This window comes from Colossoma macropomum, unplaced genomic scaffold (genome assembly GCF_904425465.1).
Source record: "Colossoma macropomum unplaced genomic scaffold, Colossoma_macropomum, whole genome shotgun sequence".
Classification (NCBI taxonomy): domain Eukaryota; kingdom Metazoa; phylum Chordata; class Actinopteri; order Characiformes; family Serrasalmidae; genus Colossoma; species Colossoma macropomum.
This window is the reverse complement of record NW_023494808.1, coordinates 13,072,778-13,085,710: the sequence shown is the minus strand read 5'-3', so window position 1 is coordinate 13,085,710 and position 12,933 is coordinate 13,072,778.

The following is a 12,933-nucleotide window of genomic DNA, read 5'->3' as shown; positions in this document are numbered from 1 at the left end:
AGTCTGTCAACTAAGGGGCCGAGCCCAACTCCTGAAAAACAACCCCACACCATAATCCCCCCTCCACCAAACTTTACACTTGGCACAATGCAGTCAGACAAGTACCGTTCTCCTAGCAACCGCCAAACCCAGATTCGGCCATTGGATTGCCAGATGGAGAAGCGTGATTCGTCACTCGAGAGAACACGTCTCCTCTGCTCTAGAGTCCAGTGGTGGCGTGCTTTACACCACTGCATTTCCATGAAGCTCTCTACGCAATGTTCTTGAGTTCCTGAAGGCCACATGAAGTTTGGAGGTCTGTAGCGATTGACTCTGCAGAAAGTTGGTGACCTCTGCACACTATGTGCCTCAGCATCCGCTGACCCCGCTCTGTCATTTTACGTGGCCGACCACTTCGTGGCTGAGTTGCTGTTGTTCCCAATCACTTCCACTTTGTTATAATACCACTGACAGTTGACTGTGGAATATTTAGTAAGGAGGAAATTTCACAACTGGACTCGTTACACAGGTGGCATCCTATCACGGTACCACGCTGGAATTCACTGAGCTCCTGAGAGCGACCCATTCTTTCACAAATGTTTGTAGAAGCAGTCTGCATGGCCTAGGTGCTTGGTTTTATATGCCTGTAGCCATGGAAGTGATTGGAACACCTGAATTCAATGATTTGGATGGGTGAGTGAATACTTTTGGCAATATAGTGTACTTTCCCAAAATGTGTAGCTAGCTACAATTTAGCTACTTTTCCAGAAAAGGTAGTCGCTACTTTTTAGCTACTTTTTGAAAAGTAGTGCATTACTTTTTAGCTACTTTCAAAATGCAATTGTCAAAATGTTTATGTATCTCCACCCGACACATCAAACAAGCCCAAATGACAGTGTGAAAAAGACACTGCATTTAATCATGTGCCAGAAAGAAATATACAATTGAAAAGCTTCAAATATACAAAAAGATCACCGAAGAAAGTAAGTTTAAGTGTAACCAACAATCAAACTTACACAACCAAAGGCATATCCAAAAAAAGTTTGACAAAAGGCAAAGTCAATCATTCCGGGTATTTCCTAACAAAAATCAACAAAAATAACTGAATACAAACCAAACAACTTTGTGCAAAGAATTGTCAACTGTTGAAGTAAAACTGCTCCAATTTAAACATTTCAGCAAGATGTACAGACGTAATATTCAGAGCCCTTTGTTAAACTTCAGTGACACTTTAACCTAAAAATCCTCTAGCTCTGTTTGGGGTAAGACTCAGGCCTGAATAATCTCTCCACTGCTACAGAGCTGCTGTGGCTCCACAGCAGAACCAGATTTTTAGGTAAAATAACATAATCCTCCTTTGCTGTAAAATCATTATAACACACAATTCTAACACAGTTTTCCCAGTAAAGGGTCTTAAACGCTGGAGTTAATGTATAACTGCTAATTCACCAACCTTTAACGCTGAAGACTGATGTGCAGACTGCTGGTCACAGCAATGCAGATAACAAAAAGGCAAAGAGAGAGATTTAAGACGAACATCAATAATTTGGAGATGTATGGACTTATTGCATTTATAAGCGTTCAGCTGGATTCCTGATATGTTTAAACTCGCAAAGCTTCTCTTTCTCCAGCTTCTCGTTTGAAATCTCACGTTCCACCTTAAATGGCACAGCTGTACAATCTGGCACCTCAGGCACCATTTAAGGTGGAATTCGACAATTCGAACGAGAAGCAGGAGAATGAGAAACGACTTCAGTCTTGAAAAAGTGAACATTGAGAGACATTTTACACAAAACTCACAGAGAAGTTTCCTGAGATGCGACAAAAGTGGCTATAGCTGAGCTAAAGCAGAGCAAATAGTAAGTCTGCATTTGTGTTTGTTATATTTTTTGCCTAGTCTCGCACATTAGCAAATGCTGAGATATACTTACAGCCAAGATGGTAAAACGGACATAAAATGATTTGTCTCCCAAGGTGATTTCATTCTTGTTGAAAAAACAAAATGGTTCTTCTTAACATTTCAGTTGCCGACCCATGAGCTAAGCTTACTATAGTAAGGGGTGATCAGCGCATGCCTGTCGCTCAAACTGTCCGTGGCTCAGTCAGGATTGCACAGTCGCCTAGCCCAGTTAACGACCGCGTTCAATGGTTCAGCTTTTGCGCAAATTGACTGAAGCCAGTAGCGAAATTGTAGCGAAAATTTGTAGGCGCTACAGCTATTAGTATTACTCATTAAACTGTAGCGGCTACCGAGACTGCTGAAGGTGCTCACAGCACACAAAAAAAAAAAAAATGTAATTTGTTGGCGGGTCTACCTGCATATTGTAGGCCGATGTTGTGAGAAAGATTACTGTTTAGACATGCATCTCAATATTAATAAATATTTTAAATCTTAAAGCACTCTTGTAGGACTACAGAGTCCATGGACACAAAATACATTGATCAAAACTATTTTTCACATAGTTTCTGTTTTCACATAAAACAGGCCACATTGGGGTCCTCTTTTTCTTTAGGAAAATTGGAACCAACTATATCTAGATTTTAGAAACAAATGTGGTTACAATCTGATTAATATATTTTTTCAATTTTTAGTATAAAAATATTTGTGTACATATGAGAAAAATATATTAATTTTGTATATAACAGGGTTGACACTGTTGAGTTTTATGACATTAAATTTCATGACATTTTCCTTTCAGTTTACTCTAATATCAAATGGTAATATTCTCATTTTTTTGAAAGGCATCTCACATGCTTGTGACAAAGAACTCTATGGCACATTTTTGCAACAAAAATATTTTCTGACATGAAGATCTCAAATATCAGCCCATTTATAAATGTGTTAATCTTTTAAAACACATGTAATTGTAATTAAGTAAAGCTACATATAGGTGATAAATTAAAGGAAAATACAACATAAAGTGTATTAGTAAGGTGTTAGATCTCCACAAGCCATCAGATCAGCTTTAGTGCACCTTGGCATAGAATCTACAAGTCTCTGGAACAGTGCTGGAGGGATGCGAAACCATTCTCCCAAAAGCACCACACACTTCAAATCTATGTAAAATGAAATGCACTAAAATTCACAATTTAAGAAAACATTAGTGAATTTATTTTATTAAATTAATGATGAATGAGGTCCTCACCCTATCAAGGAAGGTGTTGTCTGCCACCTTGTAAAGTAAGCTTATTTCCGTTGCTTGTATCCACAGTCTCATTCTTATGGTCATAACCCACAGCTCATGACCATAGGTGAGGGTGGGGATGTAGACTGACCAGTAAACAGAGAGTTCTGCCTTATGGCTCAGCTCCCTCTTTACTGCTACAGACTGGTACAGCGACCGCTACTGCTTCAGCCTGTCCCAGCCTGCAGACAATCTCACCATCCTTCATTTCCCATCACTCGTCAACAAGACCCTGAGATACTTAAACTCCTCCACCTGGGGCAGGGCCTCTCCCCTTACCTGGAGAGGGTATGCCATCCTTTTCTGTGCAAGGACCATGGACTCATACTAGGAGGTGCTGAACCGCATACCAACCATATCACACTCAGCTGCAAAATGCTCCAGTGTGTGCTGGATGCTTCCATGCAATGGAGCCAAAAGGACATCATCCACAAAAAGCAGAGATGCTCCCTTTTGGCCTCCACACATAATGCCCTTGTGATGTTGTCTACACCTCGACACCTTGTCGATGAATATAATGAACAGGAGTGGAGACAAGGCACAACATTGGTGGAGTCCAACATGTGCATTGATCAAGCTTGACTTAATGCAGAGTATATGGACACAGCTCTCACTACGGGCATACAGAGACTGATTGTCCTGGAGTAGTGGGTCTGGTACCCCATACTCCTAAAGGACCTCCCACAGAAAATCTCGGGGTCATATAAGCCTTCTCCAAGTCCACACATGTAGACTTAGTTGGTAAACTCCTGTGCCCCCTCAGCAATCCACGCAAAGGTGAAAAGCTGGTCAATTGTTCCCTGGCCGGGATGGAATTCGCACTGTTCTTCCTCAAGCCAAGTTTCAACTACTGGATAGAGCCACCTTTTCAGTACCTTGGCATAAACTTTCCCAGGGAGGCTGAGCAGCGTGATAACCCGGTAATTGTCTGGTGAACAGTCTGGTACTCTTTCGTAAAAAAATAGGGACCACCACCCCAGTCTGCCAATCCAAGGGTACTGTTCCCGAGGTCCATGCAACACTGCAGAGTCATTTCAGCCATGACAGCCCCACAACAGCCAGCGCCTTAAGTATTTCCAAGCAAATCTTATCCACCTCTGGTGCCTTGCCACTGAGGGGCTTGCCTACTACCTCAGTGACCTCCACCAGGGAAATGGAGTCTGACACCACAGCAGCCTTTGGCCCTGACTCCCATGAGGGAGGCATGTCTCTCAGGTTTAGGAGTTCCTCAAAGTGCTCCTTCCACTGACTGACAATATCCTCTTTCAATGTCAATTTGGAGTTTCTCTGCCTTTGCTGAGTACAGTTTGAGCAAAGCCACACTGACCACTCCTGAGTCACTGGACAGTTGTCCAGAAACTCTTTGGAGCCAATCGAAAGTCTTTTTCCATGGCCACTCAAAACTCAAAACTCCTCCCATGTTCTGGATTTTGCTTCTGCCACCACTGCCGCTGCTTTTTTTGCCCATCGGTACCTATTTGTTGATTCAGGAGTCCTCCAGGCCAACCAGTCCCTAAAGGCCTCCTTCTTCAGCTTGACAGCCTCCCTCACCACCGCTGTCCACAAGGAGGTCCTTGGGTTACTGCCCTGATGAACAATAACAAGTTTTGGCCACAGCTAAGCATGGCAGCTTCCACAGTGGAGGTATTGAACAGGGTCCATTTGGCCTCTAGGTCTCCTACCTCCGAAAGCACATGAGAAATGTTCTCATGGAGATGGGAGTTAAAATCATTCCAGACATTCCAGCTTCTGCCAGTCTTTCCAAGCACACTCTGATTGTTTGCTGGGGTCTACCAGGTCTGACCACCAGTCTTCCCTACTCTCTGATCACAAGATGGTGATCGGTTGACAGCTTAGCACCTCTCTTCACCCGACTGTCCAGAATATATAGTCTCACATCAGATGAAACAACAACAAAGTCGATCATTGACCACATGGTCCCCCGACATTGCCTTTTCAGACTGAGCCCAGGTGGGTTACATGGGGTGCCCAGCCATCAGGCGCTCACTGAGGAACACTACCCCCAAGCCTGGCTCCAGGGGTAGGTCTCAGTATCCCTTCCTGGGCAGGGTACACAATATATTGTGACTGTTGTTGATAGAGGACTGTGAATTGGGAGACCTTACCAGGAGCACACTGCTACAGATGACTTAGCTCTGAAGATCCCTAGACTACACAAGCCCTTCCACCACACCAAGGCCCCAATCCAGGAAGGGAATGTAATAGTGTCAATCTTATTACAAAAGAGCACTGACTGCAGTGGCAACAATGGAATAGTGTTAACCCTGTTACAAAAGCAGCAATGGCAACAATGGATTCATGTCAACCCTGTTTCAAAAGAGCACTGACAGCAATAATAACAATCAAACAGTAACAGTCCTGTTACAAAAGTGTACTAACAGCAGGAAAATTGGGAGAGTCAGGAGAATTTCTGGAGGGCTGGTTGTATTTTGAGCAGGTTACTGTGAGCTAACATATGAACTCATGCATATAGGTTAAGTCAAAGAATGCTCAGACAAATTATTAATGTTATGTCCAGTGTATATCTATAGTAATTTAAGGGTTAAACGAGCGACACCCCAGATCAGATGAAGCTGATGTTAGCTAATTCTACTTTCCCATTCCACCTTAAATCATGTAGCAGTTACATGTACAGGCACTAGCATTTAACTGCTGCACAATTTAAGGTAACACCAGCCTTGAGAGATTAGTGTATCAAACTCAGCATGACAATGTGGTTCTGCCTGACACACCAGGCAGTGCTCTAAAGAGTTCAGAACTGTTTCTGCATTACCCATGTAGCAGTTTTCACCTATTAATCATGTGAAGATGGACAGCAGCAGCAATAACTTCAAAAATCAAGGTGGCACCAAGAAGACAAGAATAAAAAAGTTAATTAAGGAAGATGAGAACAGATCCCAGCAGGTGGGTAGTAAGAAATGCTGACTGGACCATTACTTTTCTGTTTATCATGAGTTTGTAGCATATACTTGCAATGATTATGTCACATTCAAGATAAAAGCTGTCAACAGGTTTCATTTTATCTCTAGTTAGCCACATTGGTTATCTCAATGTAGCATGTAAATAATGAATAATAAATGATAAATAAGAGAAAGAAATAAAGATGAAAATGCGCAGACTTTAGAAAAAGTTTTTTTGCACAAAGGCATTTCTGTGTGTGCCTGTGTGTGTGTTTATGTAAGCAGGAGAAAGACAGTTTAGGGTTTAGGGTGGACTGGTAACTCTCAATCTGAAAACTAGTGCCACTCTGACCTTGAGGATAACGATAACAGTTTTGGTGATTAGCATGCAAAATGTGTAATATCAAGCTATTTAGTGAAGAATATTGCTAGGCAACTAATGTACTCAAATAAGATTTTATTAACATTTTCCTACGTATTTGCATTTCACATTTGACTCTTTTGCATGATTTAAGTACAGCAGAATTGACAGTGTTTATTTGACACCATGTGTCAAATGAATAAACACATGGTTAAAATTGGAAAAGAGAGATTATGATTTATTGAAGTTTTTCCCCCATCATAACAGGGTTCACAAGAAATTGGGAGGACAATTAAAATATTTTTTTGCACCATTTATGCGTAAAGCTTATTTTTTTGTCAAGGTTTTTATTTTTTAATATCACTTCATTTTAAGACATGGAGCTCTACTGGATTTACTTTGATTTTTTACTGTGTTTTTAATATTAAAAAAAGAAAATAATATAATAAATGTTAAGTGTTTTATTGACAAAGAATGTGTAGATACATATCATGGGTCTGTTTCTTTGTATTTGTAAACTATGTAACCTAACATAGCTACATTAGTGATTGAATAAGAAAGTAATGGTAGTTCAAAGTTACCTACCTACCTTTTGACATACTACAGAAAGCATGAGAACATTTTAGATTTTTACAAGAATCATGTTGTAATCTATTTAAACTGAAAGCACTGCTTGATATAGTAATAAGTTTAATATATACAAAATCATCATTTATCGATGATATACATTCTATTGGGAGGTGTCTGTCCCATATATATATATATATATATATATATATATATATATATAATTTAATAAAATTACCCTTACTGTCATTACTGTACTTGAGTACATTTTTCCTTGTAATGGTACTTTTTAGAGTAAAATCATAGTATCTTTACTGTTCCTTAACTTTAACTTGCTACCTTAATTTTTAAAAAATAAATTATGAGGGTTTCACATCCTAAGCCAATTATAAGAAAGTGTAGTTAAATTTAAAATATTCAGTTTACAAAGCCACTCAAAAAACAGAGCAGATCCCACATTCAAAAATACTTTAACATTATCTTCTTTCTTTTTTCAAATGAATGAAAGAAAATGCTACTATTATCAGCTGACAAATCTGTCTCCCGAAAGCAGCGGAACTCTCCACTTTCCACAACTAAACCTCAGCCTGAGGAAGCCAACTACTGAGAGAGCAGCTGCATAGCTAGCTTAGTTAATAGCTAAACATTCTATTTTCTTCTATCTTTGTTGTTTTAGAATGAAATGGTGGCTATTTATTACATTCACAAAATCTATTGCTTATGTTTTCTTGAAAGCTACTTTAGTCAACCTATTGTAGAAAAGACTATAAAGGTGCCACACCTGGACTGTCACTTAGTAAAATTTGTGTACAATGTGTGTGCAAAAATACATTTACTCCTCAATCTCACTGTACAGACAATCCCACATCATCAGATACTTATATCTGTCCATCACAGAACTCAGCCTGACTCTGCTCTCTCTCTCTCTCTCTCTCTCTCTCTCTCTCACACACACACACACACACACACACACACCTTCTTCTCTCTATCTCTCTCTCTTTCACTTTCCTCTCTCAATTAATCATGAAGTGCATGTAGTTCAATGTAAACTTTTTCCTTACATAGTTCAAAAAGAGATGTGTAAATGTGCACTAGCAGTCTCAGAACTCAAAACTTTTTTTTCTCACAGAATATCATGTTTTACTTTAGTGTTGTTTGTGTGGATTATTTTCAATGGTATCATTGAGTAATTTCAGAAATATTATATATATATATATATATATATATATATATATATATATATATATATACACACAAGTTATTATTGCAGATATACAAAAAAGTAACTTAAATAAACTACTTATTGACTCTTAATTTTTATTAATACTTTTACATGTAGTCAAGTAATTTATCACTACAGCAACAGTAATTTACAGGACTCTTCAGTACTCCTTCCACCCCTGCTGAAAGTAAGTAAACTTTTTGTGTTTTAATGTAACATTATTATTCTATGTGTACAGCTCTTCAAAGTCATGTACCTGCTAGCCATGTACTAGCTAGCATTTTTTGTGTTATCCTTAAACTTAGCTAAAGTTGTCACCACCAAAACAGCCACTACCAGAATATTTAGTAAAGTTTAGAAGTGTTATGATTGTTTTTGTGTTGGATGTAATGTTAAATCATTTCTTTTAATAAAATAAACATAAATAAGGTACAGGGTCACTCAGAGCAAAAGTCCAAGTCAGTTAAAAGTCTGAAATGGTTTTTGAACACAGACTCTCAGTAAAATCACAGAAGCCTTAGGCCTTAAGGGCAAGGGAAAAAAAGTGCATCCCTAGGTTTCACTTTATTTTTGTCAGCATATATAACATATTAAAAAAATATAACATCAATTGTACAATTTCAGCCATCAAAAACCTCACCAAATTTTCCATTATCGTATGAAAAAAAATTGGCGAACACTTGCCCTTCTATGTCTCTGTTGGATTTGAGCTGGGTGCGAATGTTGCAAGAAGCTGGCATCAAGCACTATAAAATTTAGTATCTTTAGTCGAGCCACACCAACTACCAGTGAGCCAGCTAGTTAACATACTGAGCATTGTGCCTAAGAAACCCCAAAAATACTGTAATGGACTTTCACATCACTTTTCATTTATATATTAGTACATTAAAAGCACATCTTTCTTTAAGGCTTATATCTTGCTAAGTAGCTAGTTGGAATGGTGAATTACTGTACTTCTACAAATGTTGAATGCTTTAATAAACTGAAAATAGGAACATTAACATTTTTACTGTTTCAAAAATTTACTGGATGAGGAGGAGCAACAAGCTTTCGTTCCCTCGGCTGGGGTGCTGAGTGCCTTTCAAAAAGAGCTGAGAGGGTACAGAGCGAGAGAGGGACGAGCAGTAGCAGCAACAAAAGACTGAGGATGGAGCTGAAAAGCTTACTTTGAAACGTACTGAAAAGTCTAGCTTAAGCCACTGAAAAGTGGCCAGCATAGGTTTGGTTTTGTTTGGATGTTGTGTTTGTGTGGTGGAGAAAATTAAAGTAATGGCTGCTGCAACACTGATTCCTGCCTCCAGCGTCCTCTTTGTGCCCGGGGTAGCGCATGACGTGCTACAGAGACCAATTGAACAAACCTGCATTTTCCTTGCCAATTCATATATATATATTACTTGTCATTGTATCTTCCATTTGAGAAATCATGAAATGTGGAGTCTGTCTTTGGCATCTTTTCCTTACAAAAAAAAATTAAGACATTCTTTAGACAGATGGGATTTTATTCCAGTTACTATGTCACAGCAAAGTACTGCCTTGCCCTTCACTACATCAACCACATTCACCAACCTAGTCTTTAAAATGTCACCACAGCCTCTGTGGTAACACTTTACAATACTGTTTAGTAGTTAATAAATAACTATTAATCAGGAACTATACAGGAATGGATGAGTAGTGTTGCATTAACACTTAAGTAACTACTCTTAACTACCAAGGAGTACTAGTTAACTACTCAGTAGGTAAGAGTGAACTAATGATTAGGGTTGTTCACTATTAACTAAACAATAACTACTGAGTCTCATTGAGAATTACGTAGTAACTATGGCTTCTTAGAATAACTACTCATAAATTACCAATCAGTTCAACATTAATTGCTCAATAGCTGAGTCTGACAAGGTTCCTGCTGAACTATTAACTGATGTAGTGTATTCCAACACTTCTAATAGTAATGAAATACACTACACAGTGTGCAGTCTCTACAATATAATGGATTATATCCTCCATTTCTATTCACAGAAACAGTATTCTCAGAGAAGCCTGGTGGCATCACACCGCACTGTACTGACTGGTGTCCCTCAGGTGATAGTTTTGATCAGAAACCTTAAAAGGCTAATGCACACTTCATATTTGGCAGTGTGAACCAATTTGCACATCAGCCTACAAATGGGACAACTGCTAAAATACTACAGTATTGAGTAGACCAGTCTGCTTACCTCTCATCTTTAGAAAAGAAAACACCATTCTTTTCTGCAGGAGCATGAGTGCCTTCTGAACAGTAGCTCTCCTTTAAAGTCCTGTTGAGGGCAGAGTCAGTTGAAGAGAGGGCTCATGGAAATATTTGAATGTGTATATGTCCTGCCTTCAAATTCACTTGGTTCTGCATATGGCCAAGTGATTATGTAATTACTCTCTGTTAGATAATGAATGAGGTATTGCTGATCAGGAACAATATAAATGAAATGATGGTAACTCATTACTAATGAAGTAGGAGTCAATGATGATCAGGAACAGTAGAAAGTGAAACACATGGTAACTCATTACTAATGAACTAGGAGTTAACGATGATCTGGAACAGTATTATAAAGTGTAACACATGGTAACTCATCATTAATGAACTAGGAGTTAAGGATGATCTGGAACAGTATTATAAAGTGAAACACATGGTAACTCACTATTAATAAACTAGGAGTTAAAGATTATCAGGAACAGTATTATAAAGTGAAACACATGGTAACTCACTATTAATAAACTAGGAGTTAATGATTATCAGGAACAGTATTATAAAGTGAAACACATGGTAACTCACTATTAATAAACTAGGAGTTAATCATGATCAGGAACAGTATTATAAAGTGAAACACATGGTAACTCACTATTAATGAACTAGGAGTTAATGATTATCAGGAACAGTATTATAAAGTGAAACACATGGTAACTCACTATTAATAAACTAGGAGTTAATCATGATCAGGAACAGTATTATAAAGTGAAACACATGGTAACTCACTATTAATGAACTAGGTGTTAATCATGATCTGGAGCAGTATTATAAAGTGTAACACATGGTAAATCATCATTAATGAACTAGGAGTTAAGGATGATCTGGAACAGTATTATAAAGTGAAACACATGGTAACTCACTATTAATGAACTAGGAGTTAAAGATTATCAGGAACAGTATTATAAAGTGAAACACATGGTAACTCACTATTAATAAACTAGGAGTTAATGATTATCAGGAACAGTATTATAAAGTGTAACACATGGTAACTCACTATTAATAAACTAGGAGTTAATCATGATCAGGAACAGTATTATAAAGTGAAACACATGGTAACTCACTATTAATAAACTAGGAGTTAATGATTATCAGGAACAGTATTATAAAGTGAAACACATGGTAACTCACTATTAATAAACTAGGAGTTAATCATGATCAGGAACAGTATTATGAAGTGAAACACATGGTAACTCACTATTAATGAAATAGGAGTAATCATGATCAGGAACAGTATTATAAAGTGAAACACAACTGAATCCTGCCTCCAGCGTCCTCCTTGTGCCTGGGGTAGCGCATGACATGCTACAGAGACCAAATGAACAAACCTGCATTTTCCTTGCCAGTTCATATATATGTTACTTGTCATTGTATCTTCCATTTGAGAAATCATGAAATGTGGAGTCTGTCTTTGGCATTGTTTTCTTACAAAAAATGTATTGCATTCTTTAGACAGATGGGATTTTATTCCAGTTACTATGTCACAGCAAAGTACTGCCTTGCCCTTCACTACAACAGCCACATTCACCAACCTAGTCTTCAAAATGTCACCACAGCCTCTGTGGTAACACTTTACAATACTGTTTAGTAGTTAATAAATAACTATTAATCAGGAACTATACAGGAATGGATGAGTAGTGTTGCATTAACACTTAAGTAACTACTCTTAACTACCAAGGAGTACTAGTTAACTACTCAGTAGGTAAGAGTGAACTAATGATTAGAGTCGTTCACTATTAACTAAACAATAACTACTGAGTCTCATTGAGAATTACGTAGTAACTATGGTTTCTTAGAATAACTACTCATAAATTACCGATCAGTTCAACATTAATTGCTCAATAGCTGAGTCTGACAAGGTTCCTGCTGAACTACTAACTGATACTGTACACTTCTAGCAGTAGTGAAATACATTACACAGTGTGCAGTCTCTACAATATAATGGATTATATCCTTCATTTCTATTCACAGAAACAGGTTTCCTCAGAGAAGGCTGGTGGCATCACACCGCACTGTACTGACTGGTGTCCCTCATGTGATAGTTTTGATCAGAAACCTTAAAAGGCTAATGCACACTTCATATTTGGCAGTGTGAACCAATTTGTACATCAGCCTACAAATGTTATTAACTCCTAATGAAGAACAGCAACACCTCATTCATTATCTAGCAGAGAACAGTCAGATATTTCCAGGAGCCCTCTCGTAAACTGACCCTGCCCTCAAGAGGATTTAAAAGGAGAACTACTGTTCAGAAGAAACACAGGCACACATGCTCCTGCAGGTGTTTTCTTTTCTAAAGATGAGAGGTAAGCAGACTGGTCTACTGAATAGTGTAGTGTTTTAGCAGTTGTCCCATTTGTAGGCTCAGTTTTGAGCTTTCTCTGCATAAACACTCTTACTGATCTTTGCAATTAGCCAAGTAG